At 41.4% G+C, this 20675-nt stretch overlaps 3 long non-coding RNA genes across 3 annotated transcripts; 1 reads left to right on the top strand and 2 right to left on the bottom strand.

The window, feature by feature from the left end:
* Positions 1-2500: 2500 nt before the first annotated feature.
* On the bottom strand, positions 2501-5553 carry LOC311258528. The gene is made up of 3 exons (XR_014622741.1): positions 4813-5553; positions 3312-3388; positions 2501-2917 (listed from the first exon to the last, which is right to left on the bottom strand). It is a non-coding gene; the product is annotated as an uncharacterized lncRNA (long non-coding RNA).
* Positions 5554-6072: 519 nt separating this feature from the next.
* On the top strand, positions 6073-10364 carry LOC311258758. Its single transcript, XR_014622774.1, has 3 exons — positions 6073-8494; positions 9088-9187; positions 10139-10364. It is a non-coding gene; the product is annotated as an uncharacterized lncRNA (long non-coding RNA).
* A 66-nt stretch (positions 10365-10430) lies between these two features.
* On the bottom strand, positions 10431-11564 carry LOC311258757. The gene is made up of 3 exons (XR_014622773.1): positions 11438-11564; positions 10958-11136; positions 10431-10566 (listed from the first exon to the last, which is right to left on the bottom strand). It is a non-coding gene; the product is annotated as an uncharacterized lncRNA (long non-coding RNA).
* Between the last annotated feature and the right edge of the window lie 9111 nt (positions 11565-20675).

The raw sequence follows: 20675 nt of genomic DNA, 5'->3' as shown, positions 1-20675 counted from the left end.
TGCATCATCATCAGTATGCTCTGCTGCAGACTGCATGACTCCAGGCCATCAGACTGAGACGGTTCAAACCGTAATAAAAGGTCGTTATGACAGGATGAAAAGGATATTAAACAGTCATCATCACCGACACTATCACATGCATGGTAAATAACTTTTTGACTTTTCCACAGCAGTGGACGGCAGTAAGTGAAAATGTGGTCATTAAGCGGGTGATTTAACGCCAAAATACCTTTAAAATTGCATTTAAAAATACATGGCATTAAAATATGAAACTTGTATCACAACTCTGTCTCGAAAAAGACTCACCCTGGAGTCGTTTAATTCACTTTTCCCACCACGTTTAGCCCCGTTCAGAGCTGTCATTAAGCCAACAGGCATCCTCGCTCCCGAGACACAGCACGACCGCGCTTGGGAGTTCACGCACACAGCTGTGACGTCACCATTGAAAATGAGACTTTGGGGGGGCTTTTCTGGCCTTTAGAAAACTTTTTGACGGTTTAAAAGTCCATGACTTAAAAAAATGGAATACAAAGATTAGCAATTAACAGTGGTGACAGCTGGAGGTGTCCTGAGAACAGTTTTACAGGCTTCTCTTTTACTATTACGGCTTATGGGAAAAATGCTTTCTGGGCCCCATGGGATTTTTTGTTGCAATACCGCGAGTGGCCACTGGAAAAAATCGGCGTGCCTGCTGAGAGGCGTCGTCATATCCAGGTTATATTATAGATCCATGGGTCAAGCCCGCCTCCACTCTAAAAACCCCGGTCAAGCTAGCCCCCAGTCATTTGGTGGTGCCTGCATATACTACATATTACGGTAATGCAGTCCAAGAACAGAATTCAAAATAAAAGCACAGACCTATGAACGCAATTTGCAATTTCACATTCATTCAGTCAGTCAGTCTGTTAATTAATTGTTGAAGTGATTTAACGATTAGTTAATTGATTAATTAATTGTGCATTTAAGGAATTCATTCATTGATTATTCATGTAAATCATTTTACCAGCCTCACTCTGATCACATTGAAGCCTTAGCAGATGGAGGCCCTGGCAATTCATCTGTATGAATAATTAGTCCAACGAAAAAAGTAAACACAATATCAGGAGCTTGCGACGAGGAATTTCAAAATAAAAGCCAATTTAATGGTCAAATATTTTCAATATTTCCATGTGAATTCAGCTTGACATTAAAAAGAAACTTCCTGTTTCCACAGACTGATTTCACTTCAGACTGATAGTGGTCCACCTCAGAGACTCACTCATGTAATATCAGGAAGTTCTGATATGGTTTTTCAAAATTAAAGCCCTCTGAAATTTCAGATATTGTCAATATTTTCCTCAAATTCAGATTTACAATAAAAGGAAACTTCCTGTTTCCACAGACTGATTTCACTTCAGAATGATAGCACCCCACCTCAGAGACTCACTCATGTAATATCAGGAAGTTCTGATGTGGGTTTTCAAAATTAAAGCCCTCTGAAATGTCAGATATTGTCAATACTTCCCTTTGAATTCAGATCGATATTGAAAGCAAACGTCCTGTTTCCACAGACCAATTTCACTTCAGACTGATAGTGGTCCACCTCAGAGACTCACTCATGTAATATCAGGAAGTTATGATGTGGTTTTTCAAAATTAAAGCCCTCTGAAATGTCAGATATTGTCAATATATTCCTCAAATTGGGATTTACAATAAAAGGAAACTTCCTGTTTCCACAGACTGATTTCACTTCAGAATGATAGCACCCCACCTCAGAGACTCACTCATATGATATCAGGAAGTTCTGATGTGGTTTTCAAAATTAAAGCCCTCTAAAATGTCAAATATTGTCAATATTTTCCTAAAATTGAGGTTTACATTAAAAGGAAAATTCCTGTTTCCACAGACTAATTTCATTTCTGACTGATAGTGGTCCATGTCAGAGACTCACTCATATAATATCAGGAAGTTCTGATGTGGACTTTCAAAATTAAAGCCCTCTAAAATGTCAAATATTTACAATATTTTCCCCAAATTTAGAATTACATTAAAAGGAAATTCCCTGTTTCCACAGACTAATTTCACTTCAGAATGATAGTACCCCACCTCAGAGACTCACTCATGTAATATCAGGAAGTTCCGATGTGGACTTTCAAAATTAAAGCCCACTGATACCTTGATTAGTCAATTTGCAAAGATTTTTTCTACATCGACAAATGGGATCATACTCCATAAATACTGTTTTTACATTGTCACAGGGACCCAGATAGGATGTATAAAATGTCAGTTTGAAGCCTTACATATGACCTCATTCTAATACCAGTCATTAAAACTCTAGATTTATTTATAACACTTATAATACAAATAATGCAATCTGTATAATCATATAATGTAATACTAAAGCAAATTACATTTTAAAAAAAGGTCAGATACATAAAATTAAAGTCACCATAAGTAATAGTAAGTTATAAGAAAAAAATACATTCCCTATGAAAACTGAGCAGGCAAAAACGTATGTATGGCAATAATTTATTGTCATAAAAAAATAACTAAAGTAGTTGACCACAAAACATGTTCACTGGCTACATAAAGGCACATTCACGAGTTTACTTGGGCTGGTTGAACAGGTAAATGAACGGCCGTGACAACACAAAAATGTTTAAATATGTGTTTGACAAAATAAATAAAGTGAAAAAATAAATAGGTCAATCAAAAAAGGAAAAAATCTCTATACTGTTTTCATAATTAAAATGAAAAATACAATAACCACGTTATGATTTAAATGTTTTCTCTGTTAATGAGCTAAGACAAAAGTGACTCAAGTTATTTAAAGGCACAAGCAGCAATCCCAGCTGTCTGCCCTGGCCTTTTCAAGGGCTGCGGTGTCCATGCCTAGGCACTGTTCGTGGTACCATCGTTGACATGTTTCGCATTGTATCTACAAAATGAAAAGATGGTTATCTCAAACATGATTCTCATGTTACTCTCACAAATATAGACCTGTCAGTATTTCAGAAAAATGTTGCTAACATAACTTCAGTGTCTGTATTCTTTCTTCAAGTCAGTGTTGCAGCCAAACACTGAAAACACAATTTTTTTTATTCATACAATACATATGAATATTAACATTTCATAAATTAGTTTATTGACAGTATGTTAATGTATCTAAATACTCAACTCCTAACCCATTTCCCCTTACAGACCACCAGCATAGGTGGCTACAAATGCTACTATCTCAAAGTTTAAAGGCAATGAAACAAAAATAAAATCAAGACAGCCTGTCACTAAAATCCTGCCACACACCAACCCTAAAAAAAGGAGGAAAAACTCACCCAATTTGTGAGTGGAGGCCAAGGTCCAGGAGGCTTTGTCGTAGAACACATTGCACAGTTATTCGCCGAGTCGAACACTAAAATGTAAGGAGAAATATAAACAAATGTATCATATGAACAACAGCAATTTTGTGTAAAATTCCCATATTTCCATAATATTTCCATATTATATTCCCATATTCCACATAAGCTTAACAACTAAGACAGAGCCTCCAATTCAAAACAAAGGTAGACATATGAATGTGAGCCGGTGCAAACCATGACATTTATCTTTAAAAACTAGCATGGAGAGTCAAGAAGTTTCAACACTTTCAAATTGTATTTAGAGTACTCCACATAATTATCATTTAAATTCAGTTGACATGAATTTCTTGAATGTGCTGGAATCCTAGAGTTACATTTGACAAGTGACAGCAACTGAAGATGAAAATATGGATCAAACAAGTCAGACGCATAGTTTACTTACACTTACTTGTACAGTCAGAGTCCGACACAGTAATAATGATTTTGCCATTATCAGTTTCAAACATTTGCACTACCCAACTCAACTATGTCGCTTCCAATAATTTGCACTTTTAGTATGTTTTTGTTTTTGATATTTATTATCGTGGTATTTTATATACTTTCATTTTAATTCTATTCTGAGCCTCTGAAACTAAATTTCGTTGTTTACTTGTTGCTCACAGAATGACAATAAAGTCTGTCTAAGTCTAAGTCAAATCCACTGTAAATCTTTTTTTTTTTAATGTGCTCGACAGCTTTCTACATTTCAACGTGTTTACTTTCAAACTGCATTTTAAATCAGCACTACAATCACCATCACACACAAATATTCACATCATCTCCAACATGATATGATGACTACGATAGGAATGTTCAATCAGTGCAATCAATGACAATAGGACAATGATTGATCATTGATCAGTGTCTTATATAAATTAAAAAATGATTAACTGACCCAGAGTTGTCTCTTTTTCTGACACAGAACACCCAAAGTTCCCCTCATCTCAGGCTTAACTAACTCAGAGTATTCACTAATCCTGCTCTCTGAAATTGGGCCCTGCTGTCTTGGCACCCTTGTCAAACCCCCAAAATAAGTCCATTATCTCTGGCAGCTCCAGGGCTGTAAAAACGTCTCCCAATCCTTGTTAACGGCCCGAGGATGTTGTATGGACGGACTACCTGTCAATCAATGTGCCCTTACCTGACCACCCGCCCCACCCTCTGCTGAGTCTGCGCAGCAGTCATTGCGCGTGACCGGCTTTCTACACTGGAGCTATGGCGGACTGTTTACGACGAGACTGGCAGAGAAACTACAGCCACACTTCTCATCACCAGCGGTACCTACAGCAGCTTACACCGCTGAACAGAGACAGAAAAGAAAGACTGAACTCAAGAAGGCTATCAAGAAAAGAAGTTAGACAGTGCAAGAAGTAAAACGAGTCAACATCGGAGCGGGTTTTCAGTGATGGTTATGGCGAGTGGATAGTGCCACGGTTACCCAGCCAAAGGAGACTGTCGTGTGGAATTGACGTCTGCCACACATACGCCGCCAGTGTAGGTCGTCGTTGATAAGTACGTCACCTCACCTACGCCGTCGTCAGGGTCGTGTTGACAAGTACGTCGCCACATGTACGCCGTCGTGACTCTAATGTACTGCCTCCCACTTCCTAGCACAGCTACTCCTGCAAGAGCAGCTGCTATCAGAACGAAAACACAGAGGGTAGAGTGGGAGTCAGTGAAACCAAACTCTGCAAAAGAAGTCCCAGTGTGGAAAGCTGCTCTTCCTGAGGCAGATGCAATAACACTGCCAAATCAGTACTTTAAAGATTTCTTCGACACCAAGCTTCTAAACAGTATTGTGGAACAGAGCCATCTATACTGCATACAAAAAAATCCTAACTGTGTGCTAAAATTGGATCGTAATGAACTGGAACAGTTTAGTGGCACAGTAATTTACATGACTGTTTTGAACTTACTTTGCTCACGAATGCATCACTCACTCACTCACTCACACACACATACTGTATGCTGCATCTGGCCTGTCATTGAGGACATACACAGACAGTCCGAAACAAGTGGTTGACATTGGCTCAACCAGGCAAGTCATGTCAGGTCCTGCACTGAACTACACATACATACACGCACATATTTGTTTTTATTGTTGTTATGTTATCATTGTCATGATGAAGTTTTGAATGTCTGTCATGAAACCAGATTACAATATAAATTTAAATAGTATGTTGGCATTAATAAAATCAGTTTCATACCTCAGATGGGAAATGTGTGTCATTTACTACTTTATTACTGCTTTTATCCACTAATGCCTGTTGTCGCTAATTTGCATCATACCCAAATTGATAACTATTCTATATGCTACAGTCAAATATATATATATATGTATATATATATATATATATATATATATATATATATATATATATATATAGATTGGAATTGGAATTTCCCTACTGGGGATGATTAGTTTCTTATATTCTATTCTGTTCCATAAATACATATAACTTGTCTTGACCTAGACACACCCCAGCGTAGACATAATCGTTTTCTTTTTTAAATTAAAAAAAAAATAATAATAATAACATGTAGTAGAGGATAAAAATCATTTTACCTAGATCATCCTCATCGACTATTAACATTACATAGGTTTTTATGTCACATTCATATTCTCTGAAACTATAGTCAAACAGGTATAATGCAGGGGGGGCAATGGTTCTTGGGGGGGAAAAAAGAAAAAACAGAAAAAAACAAACAAACACAACAACATGTTCGTCGTTGTTAAAGCTATAAATGTCAATGTAAAGATGACTTATGCTGCATAATACCATTAGGGTACCATCAGTATCATAAGGACGCTGAAATATTTGAATTACAGTCATTATTCATGATGGGCAAGAAACACTGGTTTTCTCTCAAGTGACCCGGGAAGCTCTACTACTGTCTATCTGTCAGTTTGCCTGTTGCTCTACAACTCAACACCACCTACAAACCCTAAAGTACCATTGACAAATTTAGTCAGTTTGTTTCCACCGGCACTACTATGGCGCCATCTTGTGACACTCACGACATGAACATGAACAGTAAAAGCTGCCAAAATCACCCCCTCTGTTAAAGAAAAAACACTTTTATTGCAGATGTTACATGTTTTATGTAGTTGTAGGCTTTAACTGTGAATTTATTTATTATTTTTCCTAATGAAACTACAAAAATAAATGAATAATGCATCAAATCAGTTTGATACTAATCTTTGACATATTCGAGCCAAGGCTCTGAAAAATAAAAAATCACTCGCTTCCAATCTCCTTTAAGCTGACATTTTTAGTCATATTTAAAAGAATAAAAGAAAAAACGAAAAATTTGTATTTTTGAAAAGAACCGAGATTGACTGAAGGATCTGTGAAAAGAAATTGGAATAACAATATAATCTGACACATTCCATTCTTTCCTGGTCCATCACATTGCCATTAAGTGGATGATCCCAGTTGTTCAGAATGACTTCCTACATCTTCAGTGTGCATCTCCTCATCATATCCCCCAGTTAGTCCATCAGGGAAACAGGACTGAAGTCAGGTGCCTCAGAATGTTTGGCCTGTATCCTAGCAAAGACATGCAGAACTTTACATAGAACTTCAGCAGTAGCCGTTGGTGGGATGTACACAAGTGTTGTTATGATATGAAAAAATAAGTCAAGTTTCTGGGTCATCACTCTTGTTGGGCAGAGAGTTTACATTTCCCATGATTCATCTCCACTTCCAGGCCTTCAACCCTTTCACCACCAGCATGGCAACCAGGACATCACCTCTTCATCTCATCTGGAACAGGGTGTTATCCTCCAGACTTGCTCCATTGTCACTGAAAGAAGCTCCTGTCCTGAAGAATGTTCTCTCCATGCAAAATAATAATAACAATAATGGATTACATTTACATAGCGCTTTTCAAGACACCCAAAGATGCTTTACAGTAACCATTATTCATTCATACACATTACAATGGTGGTGGTAATCTACGTCTGTAGCCACAGCTGCCCTGGGGCAGACTGACAGAAGCGTAAGTAAAGTAAAGTAGTCATCAGTAGACAAAATACGACAAAAACATACAGAAACACAAAAAATAGAGAAACGGATAAATAAAAACTCAGAGCTATCAGACTTGCACTGTGAACAATGGCAACATCTAGTTGGTAAGGTGTAGCCTAGTATCTTTGGTAAGATCCAACACAGTCTGGCTGCAGACGTCTGCACTGTGAGGTGTCCTCCACTGTCAGGACCAGGGTTTGATTCAAAGCCTCTAAATATAGAAATTCGCAGGGAAACATTGTTAAAATTGGAAATGGACTTTTAAATTCAAATAAATAGCCTAGGATAGTGTGTCCAAACTTTTCTACAGAAGTGTAGATTTGTGTGCAGTATGCTATATTCTATATGTGTAGTGTACGAACAAAAACAACAACAAAAAAAAGCTCAAGGTCCTTGGGATGTTTAATTTACTATTTTGCAGAAAGGAACAGATGGATGGCTGAATAGTATGCTACATAAAAAAAACAAAAGATTGTTAGCCTACATTGATTACTAACTCAACAACAGTAGGCTACGTTTGCAAGCACCTCATACACTAAAAACATTATACCCACATTAAAAATTTAAGTGCATTGTTACCAGTTGTTGGATATTCACAAATAGCCTACAAATTGATGATAACTGTGCAAGGATTACACTCCGTGTAGGCTAAAAGTCATACACAAGGATGAAAAATATTACCTTATGGTCAATTATGCTTAGCTTTATTGATTAACTTTACTGTTTAAATTTTAGGCCCTAATTGAAACATTTCACGTCTTGGAAAATGTTGTATTCATTGCTGACTAAATGAACAAACTCAAGGACTTGTACTGACGACGGCGTACATGGGGCGACGTACTTAGAAACGACGTGAGTTTCACACGTCTTTGGTGGCGACGTACCTAGTTCAGACGTCCAGAGCAGGCGTACATTTTGTTGGTAATTCTAACATACGCCGTCGTCACGTCGCCGCCGTCACACGTTCTTTCAGTGCACTCGCCGTGACGTCGCCGCCGGTCTCTCATCTGCTGTCCCATTCACCCCCATTCAAAAATCCACACGGTCTGACGGCGACGGGAGGGGAGGTTGCTCCTTCTCCTTCTCCTGGTAATCCTTGGTTTGGCACTATCCACTCGCCATAGGGGGAATGTATTATTACTCTGCATTATGTAGTCAACGTAGCTAACGTTAGCTTCTTATGTTGCTGTCGCATGTATTCACCCAACACTAACGTTAGCCGGTTGTAGCTAACGTTAGCTAGCTAGCTCTCGTTAGCTAGCTAGCTAACGTTAGCAGGTTGTAGCTGACGTTAGCTAGCTAGCTAGCTAAAATAACAGACTGCTGCCGTATGAAACATATTTACATGTGACGTCACCGTTTACACGCAGACCAACGTTTACATATATTGTGGATCTGATCCATACAGAAGTGTTCACACATACACTGCTACTCTGGGCTGTTTGGACATTAGCCAGACGAGCTGTATGTGAGGGGCGGACTAGTTCTTGTGTGCAACACATGTGAAAGGCCAAGTCCACTGTTCAGAGGTCATAGGAAGATTACATACATCTGTGATTGTGGTTTGCATTGTATTTGCTAGCCGCTGTTGTAAGATGGTACTCATGTGACGTTCATTTTTATAGCCTTTGAACTAGACGTTTTAGAAATGTGCTGATGTTGCCTATTTCTGTGTCCTATAGTTATGAGAGGGACGCATCAACTTCCAGCCTTGAAGCGTCAGTTCACAGCAGAACCATGCCCTGATGTTTCCACTATTTCTGCAGAGTCTCTCTCTGACAGGTGAGTGTAACTTGATGCTGATAGCAACATGGATCAAACCACTGTTATTCATGTAATATGTGTCTTTGATGGAAACATTTCATGTATGCATGTGTCCTTCTTTCATATCAAGTTGGTTTGCTCTATGTGCATGAATGTGCTCCTTAGCAGGGATACAATAGGAAAAGGAATTACATCATTTCTTTAGCTGCACCAGGAAAATGCTTCAAGTACTGGTCCTAGCAGTCACATGTTGGCCTACTGCTTGAGACTATTGCATATTAGTAAGACATTTTTTAAAAGAAAATAGACTTTGCATTTCAGTTCATCATCTGACTGTCAGCTGACCACAGCAGAATGTGGGAAACACAGAATGCACCTGACAATCCCTATAAATAATCGCTTGCCACCATCACATAAGCTTCCCATCACCCACCTAACCCCAGACTTCATTTTTTTTTTACATAGCAACAGTCCTGTGTTGTCTTTGAGCGAATCAATAAAATTTTTATGCCCCATAAACACATTTAGATGTAACTTTATGTCCTGTAAACACATTGAGTTCTCCATCCTTATCCAGTTTTCTGTAATTATTGTAATTTTTTGCAGAGGATGACATTCCTTTCTCTTAGGCCAGGTACTCTAAGGTGTACAACAATAAGTCCAGCAAGTAGAGCTTGTACACACTACTGTCAAAATGCATAGAAAAAACAATGAGAATGTGAAACTATGTAAATTACTCTGAAAGTGACATTTTGCTCACCCCTCAAAAAGTAGAATTGGTAAATATGAAATGACTGTAAATGGCACAATTCTGATGTAACAGAGACTATTTCTGGTTGTTTTCAGGAATATTTGTCACTGTATAAAATGCAACTCAGGTTGTGGTGTTATAATAAATTGAAATTAATTTCAAGGGCCTTGAAAAGCTGCATTTACTGTCAGATAGTAATTGTGCTATTCTTTCTACAGGACAGTTGCTGCCAAGACAGTACCGACATCAACAGCATAACCAGTCAAGAAACCTCTGGATGTCCTTCCTGTATATAGTTGTTTATGCTAATTGTACTGTATATTGTGTAAACGATAAAAGGTATACTATTTGTATACTATATTTGTAGTTTTATTTACTTACATGTGTTCCAAGAAATGGAATAAACAAGAGTCTTACCTAATTCAGTTGTTATTATTAGTGCATCATGTAAAGTGTAAGAACTGTAATGGGATGGTTGTTTATGCTGGAAGTGTAGAGAAAAGGCATTTATCATTTTCAAGACTTTATTCAAACAAGTTAGAGATAATGCAAAACAAGGAGAAAATACAGAACGACAAATAAATAGGTGTCAGGCAGAGTTCAGCACTTGATGTGACTGCTCCAAACATAGTCCTTGAATTGTGGCCTGTAAAGCAACAGATGAGCAACATGATTAGATATTTTTATGGAACAGAACTCGACTGTCCTCAGAATACTGTAAACATACACACTTTCAATGGTCAATACTTTATACATTCCTGGACAAAACTGTACAGATGTCCCAGTTTATATTACATTAAAAAATAAAAAGGACCAGCCGTTGATCTTTCTTTACATGTTTCTACTTACTGTGTTTATTGTTATGCACCAAAACACAAATTCAAATGGTGAAAAACTACTTGGCAAAAAATGTGATTCTGAACAGGGCACGTGTGTCCAAGTTACATGCCTGGTCAATATACTGTACAAACACAAATAGTTGTAGGTGGTTATCAGGGGACAAAAAGCACCAGTAATGTTCTACTTTAGATGCTGACCTGCTCATGTGCAATCCTTTGAGCTTGAAGATCTACTCGATCTATGAACACCTGCTCCTTGACCTGTCGCCCTCACGTCCACGGCCTCTGCCTCCACTCATGTCCTCCTGTGACGGGATGATGTGCTTCGCTCTGGCGTGTCTTCATCATCAGTCAACAATGCTGTCATCGTGGAAGCTCTAACATGCAAAACATCGTATCATCATGAGTCCAATACAATATTCACGTTCGTCTGAATCACTGAGGGAAAAAATAAAACACGTAGCAGGCCCACCACTAATCTTGATGTTTTAGCTTTTCCATATCTAATGTTAGCATAGCCAGCTGCTGCTAGCTAACCAGCAATGAGTTACAACATCAAAACACACTTTCAAAACAATGTCTCAATGCTAAAAAAAAGCTAAGTTGACAGCTATCAGTGCTAGCAATGGCTATGTTGGTTGTATACATTCAATTTGATTATATTAGGTGTTTACTTACAGGTGAATGAGACATCGTAAAGTTATTGGTAGTCGGACGTTGTGAGACAAAATGATGCGCTGTCCTCCTCACCGCTCGTGAGGACTCGGACTCCGTCGGCGGTGTTCGGCAGTCTTCGGACGGTGCGCGTTCATTGTTTGGGGGGAGCGGCTTCGGAGAGAGGCCTGAGTGCAGGGGGCGGAGTTTACTGGCTGGATACTTTCAAAATCTTTCACGGTCTTGATGGTTTTTCCAACTTGCAGACCCCAGCTTTAAGCTCTATGCTCAGACAAACTGTCTAACATCATTAAGAGATCCGTGTGTAAACTTTGGGAGTTATTCTTCCATGAATCCGTCTGTCTGTTCTTCAAACACTGATTTGAATTCGGGTTGAGGAAGTAGTAATTCCAGAAGGGGGCTGCAAACTTCCCTTTCCCAGGCTACATTAGCCAGCTATGATATGAGGATCCTGTGGTATTCCCAGGCAAGGCAGGGGATATAATACCTCCAACTAGTCCTCAGTCTGCCCTGCGGCCTCCTCCCAGCAGGAAGTGCCTTGAACATCTCCCTAGGGAGGCGACCAGGTGGCATCCCTATGAGATGACCAACCGCCTCAACTGAAAATAGCCTTTGAGAATACTTCTTAACTTACATGTGAATTAAATCTTCCAGACATTGACATATCCTGATTAAGCTGTATTTAGGTTAGTATTCCTCCAGAACAAAGAAAAACACTTTCCTTACAAACCTGATGCTTCCAGTATCTGCAGAGCCATTGTTCTTCTTTCATCTGCCATTTCCTTTTTGGATGTCCCAAATGTTATTACTGGGACAGTCGGGAAGGCCTTAATCACTTCCTTTGCCATCTAGACCATCACAAATATTCAAAACATCATATTTGTCTGACTCCTGTACTTTACAGCTGCTGTGACGCATAACTACATTAACCAAAATGTATGTTATTCAATCTTTCATAGGTACACTTGTACCATATTATTAGATGGCAAAAGATACAGTAATAGCATAGGTAGCTAAACAAAGACATAGACTGTGAGCTAACACGACTGATAATAACATGACATATTTAGCTCTTTAATTACTGAAAGCACTTACCGTTACGACAATGACCCAGCAGCTACTGCCATCACGCTGAACTGGATGGGTCAGAACTCCTCCTTTCCATTTTATGTCAACCCACTCAGTTCTGCCGAGGCTTGCTCTCCTTATTTTCAGGTAGTCACTACATGTGATTTATGATGGAAGTTATTTCAATTTCAAACAAAGCAGAGAGAGTTTGTTGCATATGGTCCAAATTAACATTGGATCAAAAACATAGTACTACAAATATTAAATTCCATATTGATACATTTAATGCACAAAAAGAATATTCTCAAAACATTAAGTCCTTACCTACGGAGCCCTGGAGGTGACATGGATGTTTTTTTCTTTTTAACCCGAGCGTGTGACTTACTATCTTGTGATGAGATGAGAGACTTGATGTTTTGTGATGATATGTAAACATAAATGTGTTCATATTCTGGTAATGGCTTATAATAGCAGCCAGTATGAATCAAGTCTGTTACAATACTCACACCTTGGAAGAATTGTCAATAAAATCAGGCAAATGTTTATCTGTGTCTGTGTGGGTTAACACTGTGTACATATAAGATCAGTTTCAGTTCCACTTGTGTACTATTTACTCTCAGCTATTCCACCCCAAAGCTGATGTGTTATTATAAAATTTTAACATGTAAGTTATAAGATAGTATGTAAAACATGCTGGAGTACTACCTCAAAGAAGCTCAAAGAAGAATATACTTAGACTTTTCTGTATACTTATATAAGATAAGCCAAGTATATGATTAGTACATAAAAAAGTATACTGAAAGCATACTTTCTTATTTTTAGTTTAAAAGTCTAAGTATATTTGGCCTATACTTGTACTTAATCTTTTGATCGAGATATACTTAAGAAAAGTATAATGAAGTATTCTTGCCTTATATATGTGACCAACCCCAGCGTGAGGGTCTCTGCATAAAACCCACAAACAAATTTATACCCAGGTACAAGGAGAGCCAGAGACGTGCATTCAAGTCAAAAATTCTATTTATTATGCAAACTGAATTCAAATGGTTGTAATGAACCTGATAATGAAAGAAAGAAAGAACAATAATTAGTTTTAGCACAATACATTTAATACAACACTAATAAATATTTAAAACTAAAAAGGTAGTTGAGATAACTTATTACAATCAATATAAACAAGCAGGAGTATAAAATACACTACCTGCTGATAAGTAAATAGTCAGACAGGGTACTCACCACGGGGAGATTCTATCGCAAAACCCAATAGCAACCACCACGTGCACACCGTGACCACTGCAAAGCACTGCAAATCACTGCAACAATTGAGGTAAATCTACAGACTACTTTTGGGTGCTCGCCACTCTTCAGACCTACCACACTGCATGCAAACCAGGGTGTGTATACCACGGATACTCCCCGCAGATCCTCCCACTGCCTGACAACCAAACAAAACAAAATACAATATTAGTGTTCGTTTGGTTCACAAATGGTTATCAGCTGACAGTAAAAAAACAGTCCCAGCAACAATACAAAACAATAGGCAGCTTATGATGAGCTGGTTTACATCCACAGCAATTCAGAGGCTATTAGGAGAACTTCAACCAGGCCGCATGGCACATCAGCCCAGGCAAAGCAGCAGTCTGGCACTAAATCTGAAAAAGGAAGAACACAGCCATTAAAATTGGCTGGCAAACATACCTCTGAGGGAATAACCCTCCTACATTACCATACCAGTCGAGATTACCTTCTCAGTCTGGGGCCCTGTCAGACACTGGCACCGGTGGAGGTGACTGGCTCTATACTGTGACTCAGAAATTGCTGACTCATGTCCTAAGGAATTAAATTGGAGACATCACTAATAATTTCTGTAGTCTGATGAGATTAAACACCGGGCTGTCAGCAGCCTACTTCTCAAGCATGGGCCTACAGCACATTCAAACTGGACCAAGAGGAAATGGCTGCACCACGGTTCTGTAAGGATACTGGTCAAAATCCCCCAAAATACCAAATAAAGTTCTTCTCCTGCACAATTCTCTTACCTGCACAGACAAGACAGTCCCACCACACATCTACCAGGCCTCAAACAAAGAGGTGCTAATGACTCACACCTGTCCATAAAGAGGGGGAGCTTTCTCTAGCCCTACCTACAAGGGGCAGTGCTCCTAATTCAGGTGCCCGCCCTCATCCTCATGAACAGTAAGAGTGTGTGTGTGTGTGTGTGTGTGTGTGTGTGTGTGTGTGTGTGTCTCTCTCTAAGGTGTCTGCCCTCACATCTACCCCCTGGTTTTTGCATTGGTGTCCCAACAATGCACATTTAAAGCCAGGGTCTACAAAAAGCTGAGATAGAGTTGGCACTAGGCAACATTGCAGCGGCTGACTGTGACAGGCGATGGATATTAGCATGGTGTCCTGCAGTAGAGCGTGTTGTTCTTCTAAAAGCAATATTTGGGAGTGAGGGAGGAGAAGCACTAAAATGTACCCTTAGGGGGGCTAGCTGAAGTCCAGCACTGGGCTGTGGATCCGACGAAGTGCTGGGTTGTTCTGATGTTCTTTCTGTCTGGGACTCAGCCTGAGTAGATGGAAAAGGGCACATGTTACCTGTTTGAGGCTCATTTTGCTGCAGCACATAGAAATCTCCCTCCTCTGTCTCCAACTGTTGCTGTGGGTGGTTACTGGGCCCATCAGTCCTCTGTGAGTTCCTTTTGATTTCTTCACAAAGGTTGCTGGGAATCGGCCTGATGAGTTGTCTGTGAACGTGCTTTACTTTTTCTGGATGGTGAATAGGCGCCACTGTATACACTGGACCAGCACCGTCAGGGACCTTGAGGATACAGTAGGGGACGGGACTCCAGTGGTCTTGAATTTTATTCCTACCCCTGATGTTGTGGTCGCGAACATACACCAGCTGGTGTAATTGCAGTGGGTCAGAAGCGGGTGCATGTTGACGGTCTGCACGTTTATGTGCTGCTGCCTGTGTTCGTTTCTGGGCTCCCTCACAAGCAACTTTAAGGCGTTTGTGATGGTCTTGTACCCAGCTGTGAACTGGGCCCTGCATCGGCTCCCCCACCCTTCCTAACAAGAAGTCAATGGGCAGCTGGGACTCTTGACCAAACATCAGGAAATATCCTTGTTCGCCCGTGGTTTGATGGACAGTGGTATTATAGGCAAAGGTGAGTTGTTGCAGGTACTTGGGCCAATTCCTTTTCTGCTCAGGTGACAGTGTCCTTAACAGGTCATGCAATGTCCTATTAAAGCGCTCGCATTGTCCATTACCTTGTGGGTGATATGGGGTGGTACGAGTCTTTTCCACACCATACATCTGGCAAAATTGTTGGCTCACAGCCCCTTCAAAACTCCTCCCCTGGTCCGAGTGGATTCTGGCAGGGACCCCGAAGCGATAAAACCACTCATGGACAAGTACTTGGGCCACAGTAGTTGCCTTCTGGTCCCTTGTAGCAATGGCCTGGGTGTATTTAGAAAAAACATCAGTTAGAATCAACACATTTTCACGGCCATCTATGGAGGGTTCAAGACATGTGAAATCCATGGCTAAGATTTGATTTGGCCTAGAGGCCAGGAAGTGGCCCATCACTGTCCTTGGTTTGGGGTGAACTGCTTTGGCCAGTGCTCAACGTTCACATTGTTGACAATGGTTCTGGATCTCTTTTAGCATGCCTGGCCAATAACACCTCTGGCGCACCAGTTCCAGTGTTCTGTCCATTCCTTGGTGGCCATGGTCATTGTGCAACTGGTGTAAGACCTCACCTTTTAGGCTTTGTGGCAGCACTAGCTGGTGTATGCCCTCCCCGCCCTCAGGCTGAAACACTTGACGGTAGAGGACTCCATCTTTTTCTACCAGCTTTATCCACTGACGTAGCATTTCCAGCACCGGTGCAGGCAAACCCACTCTCTCTTGTTGGTTTGGCCCAGCACGTCTGTGCCAAAATTTCAGAAACACACTGATTGTCGGGTCATCTTCCTGTAAGGCAGCAAGGTCAGCAGGGGAGTGAGATGGAAAGACAGAGACAACAGCTTGCATTACCTGCTGGTCAGGCATGGCTTTGGTCTGAAGTAGAGTGGTGGGAAGAGGGGTGCCAGGCAGCAGAGCTTCAATTGATGTCATTAGCTCTGACGGTTGATACTGGCGAGAAAATGCATCCGCATTGCCATTGGTGCGACCTGGGCGATACTTGATGGAAAAGTCGAAGGAAGAGAGTTGTGCCCAGCGTTGTTCCAGCGCCCCAAGCTTTGCAGTGGACAGATGACTCAAAGGATTGTTATCTGTATAGACAACACAGTTCTGGCCCAACAGATATTCTCTAAATTTCTCTGTCATAGCCCATTTCAAGGCCAGGAACTCTAATTTCATCGAGCTATAATTTGACATGTTCCGCTCTGCGGGCTTTAAGCCTCTGCTAGCATATGCAATAGGCCGCACTTTACCCTCCTGTTGCTGTGAAAGCACTGCACCGAGTCCCCAATGGCTTGCGTCAATTTCCAGGATAAAGGGGAGTGAAAAATTTGCATATGCCAGTACAGGGGATTCCACTAACCTGGTTTTGAGATCTTGGAAGCTCTGATCACATTGTTCTGTCCATACTTCCTGTAGCAACCGCTTGGATGGTTTTTTTGTCTTCGGGCCAACCAAGTCAGCCACAAGCCGATGTAGAGGTGCAGCCAGTTTTGCGAAGCCCGGGACAAAGCGGCGATAATAGCTTGCAAAGTCCAGGAATGACCTCAGCTCAGCAACAGTCTTGGGGATGTGCCAGGTGGACACTACAGAGATTTTGTCAGGGTCAGTTGCTACACCGTCCTTGGAAATAGCATGGCCAAGGTACTTTACCTCTGTCTTCAGGAAGTGGCACTTTTCCAGTTTAGCCTTTAAATTCTGCACACGCAAGATCTCCAACACAGCTGCCAAATGTTGGACATGTTCTTCCACGCTAGAAGAAAAGATAATGACATCGAGATATAGCAGTAAAGACTGGTGATTCTGTGACCCAAATATTCTTTCCATTAGCCTTTGAAAATTGCTAGGCGCATTACACAGGCCGAAAGGCATTCGGTTAAATTCAAACAGGCCGAAAGGGGTACAAAAGGCTGTTTTTATCTTGTCAAGTTCAGCAACTGGGACTTGGTTATACCCGCTAGCTAGATCCAATGTTGAAAACCAGCAGGCACCAGACAGGACATCAAGGGACTCCTCGATTCGGGGTAAAGGGAAGGCATCTTTTCTAGTTTTAGAGTTCAGGAGCCGATAGTCCACACAAAGCCTTATTGTAGAATCCTTCTTTTTCACTAACACAATTGGAGAGGCAAAGGGACTACAGCTCTCACGGATCACTTCACTCTCTAGGAGCTGCTGAATATGTGCCTTGACAGCATCATATTCGGAAGGTGGAATGCGCCTGTACCGCTGGCGAACTGGGGTCTCATCTAGAAGAAGAATTTCATGTGCAATTAAATTTTTACACCCCAAGTCACTGTCATGTGAAGAAAAAACAGACTGGTAGTCGCACAAAAGAGACCTTACCCTCACTTGGTCTTCAGCTGTGAGGGTGGACATATCAAGGGATTCAATTGCCGCCACCAGTGGGTTCGCTTCCACACGCTGAGTTGTTATGGTAGCCACACTCTCTCTGGTTGCTGCCTCCTCCTCCAAGGTCACACTGGTGCCATTAGGTTTGCTGAGAATGTTGGCCTGGCAGAGGGTGCCAATCTGAATGCGGGGGAATAAAGTTATGCCCATAGCCCCTACATTAGTGACAGGGATAAATGCAATGCCACTGACCACTCTGACCAGGGCTGGGGAAGCAAGGAGACCGTGTGGCAAACCTGCATCTAATGGTTCGAAGAGGGCTGACCCAGTGTGGACTGTAGATGTCTTTCTGCAGGTGGTGGGCACCAATTTCACTGTACCTCCAGGTATGTAGATCTTTCTTGGGCCCTTAACTCTAACAGGACCACTCACTTGAGGTTCAGTCTGAAATTGGGCCCTGCGACAGAACTGCAACGCCCCCTGCCAGGGATCCTGTTTGACTGGGGGGAGGTCAAAAAGTGCATGGCCATGTTCCAAAAACAGTTCCCTGTAGCACTCCTGTACCACATTCATACCCAGAACTCCACAAATTTCTGAGTTGGGGCTGGTACCTGGTGGGTCTCGGACAACTAAAACACCACGCTTGGGGATTTGCTTGCCCAATACCTGAAAATCAAGTTCCATGTATCCAATGTAGGGGATTTCTAGCCCATTCGCTGCACGTAACTTTAGCCAATGGCATGCCCTCAGCCCCTCAGGGCCCCATATTTCAAAATGTTTGGCAAATAGACTCTCTGTAATGGTAGTAACCATAGAGCCAGTGTCAAATAGGCAAGGGATATCCACCCCCCCATACTAATGGTAACCTTTGGACAGGGGCCTACCAAGTTGAACGTGGGGTCAGGGGTTTGAGAGTCATCATAGGAGCCAGTAATGTCCCCATCTGAAATGTGGCTCAGCATAATAGAGGGAGCTAGTTTTCCGCTTGATGGGACAGGGAGTGCTGGGTGGGCAAGAGGTGTGGAGCAGCTGAATTCTGGCTACAATTAACAGGTGTGGGGGCAACTACCCTCTCATTCTCACAGTCTTTGGCAAAATGGCCAGGTTTTTGACACCGTCGACAGATGATTGGTCCTCTTCTCTGAGTGTTCCTGTTCTTAAATGAAGTGTGAGTCGACCTCAATTCCTGCGTGAGCTGATTAATTTGAGCCTACTGCTGTCTTAATATTTCTTTAAGTTCAGCCAGTTCTGAACCTACAGTATCCTTCTGTGCTCTGGCCTGCCCTGTATGTTGCATGCTGTACACTGAGGGGACAGAATAACGCTGGGGTCTGCCTAGTTCCCCCCCGATTTGCCCTCCCGCTCCCACCTAATAGCTTCATCTCTAATAGCACGGAGGTCATAATCAGGGTGGTCACGAACAATTCTCTTAAGTTCCCGGCTCAAATTCCCGTCCCCCACACACTCTACAAACTGGTCCCGCAGTAAGCTAGTAGCCTCAGGAATGCGTTTCTCTGGACAACTCTGGATCATCTTGTCCATCAGCACAAACAATGCGTGAGAGAATTCCCTCAAGGATTCACCTTCCTGTTGTTTTCTAGCATAAAATGCTTCTTTAACTGCAATAAAGGACATGGGGCAACTATACTGAGCCAGGAGGATATCACAGATACGATCAGGGTCTTCTCTCACCTGATTGGGCCGGTATTTAATCTCCTCACGGGCATCACCAATCAAATGGTCATAAATGAAATGGGCCCTGTCAATAGGAGCAAGCCTACGAGTGCGCATAATGGATTTTATTTCCTCAACCCAACTCTGGGCTCCCATTTCCCCAGTACCACTAAACAGCAGGCAAGATCTCTCCCTAGGGATATAAACCAACCTTTCATGGGGTAAGGACTCTGTTCGACTGGAGTCGCGTTGCCCAGAGGGACTAGAGGGGCCTGAATGTGGCTGAGATACATTTTGCGCGTCCATCCTAGAAAAGAGGGATTAGACCTACACCTATCACTAAATGGTGGGGATGCTCCAAAATTACACAGACTGCCAGATGCTGCTTTGCCTTGAGAAAAGAAAAAAAAGAAGAAAAAAAAAAACAGTTAGGGTACAGTCCAAACAAACACTAAATTCACACCAATGAACCAACCAAGTTGAATACACGTCTGGGGCTCAATCCTGCCAACAACGCCAGTTTGTGACCAACCCCAGCGTGAGGGTCTCTGCATAAAACCCACAAACAAATTTATACCCAGGTACAAGGAGAGCCAGAGACGTGCATTCAAGTCAAAAATTCTATTTATTATGCAAACTGAATTTAAATGGTTGTAATGAACCTGATAATGAAAGAAAGAAAGAAAGAAAGAACAATAATTAGTTTTAGCACAATACCTTTAATACAACACCAATAAATATTTAAAACTAAAAAGGTAGCTGAGATAACTTATTACAATGAATATAAACAAGCAGGAGTATAAAATACACTACCTGCTGATAAGTAAATAGTCAGACAGGGTACTCACCACGGGGAGATTCTATCGCAAAACCCAATAGCAACCACCACGTGCACACCGTGACCACTGCAAATCACTGCAACAATTGAGGTAAATCTACAGACTACTTTTGGGTGCTTGC

Source organism: Pagrus pagrus (genome assembly GCF_965226575.1).
Source record: "Pagrus pagrus genome assembly, chromosome: 6".
NCBI lineage: Eukaryota > Metazoa > Chordata > Actinopteri > Spariformes > Sparidae > Pagrus > Pagrus pagrus.
The sequence above is the reverse complement of the archived record's forward strand: the minus strand, read 5'-3'. Positions and strand labels throughout refer to the sequence as shown.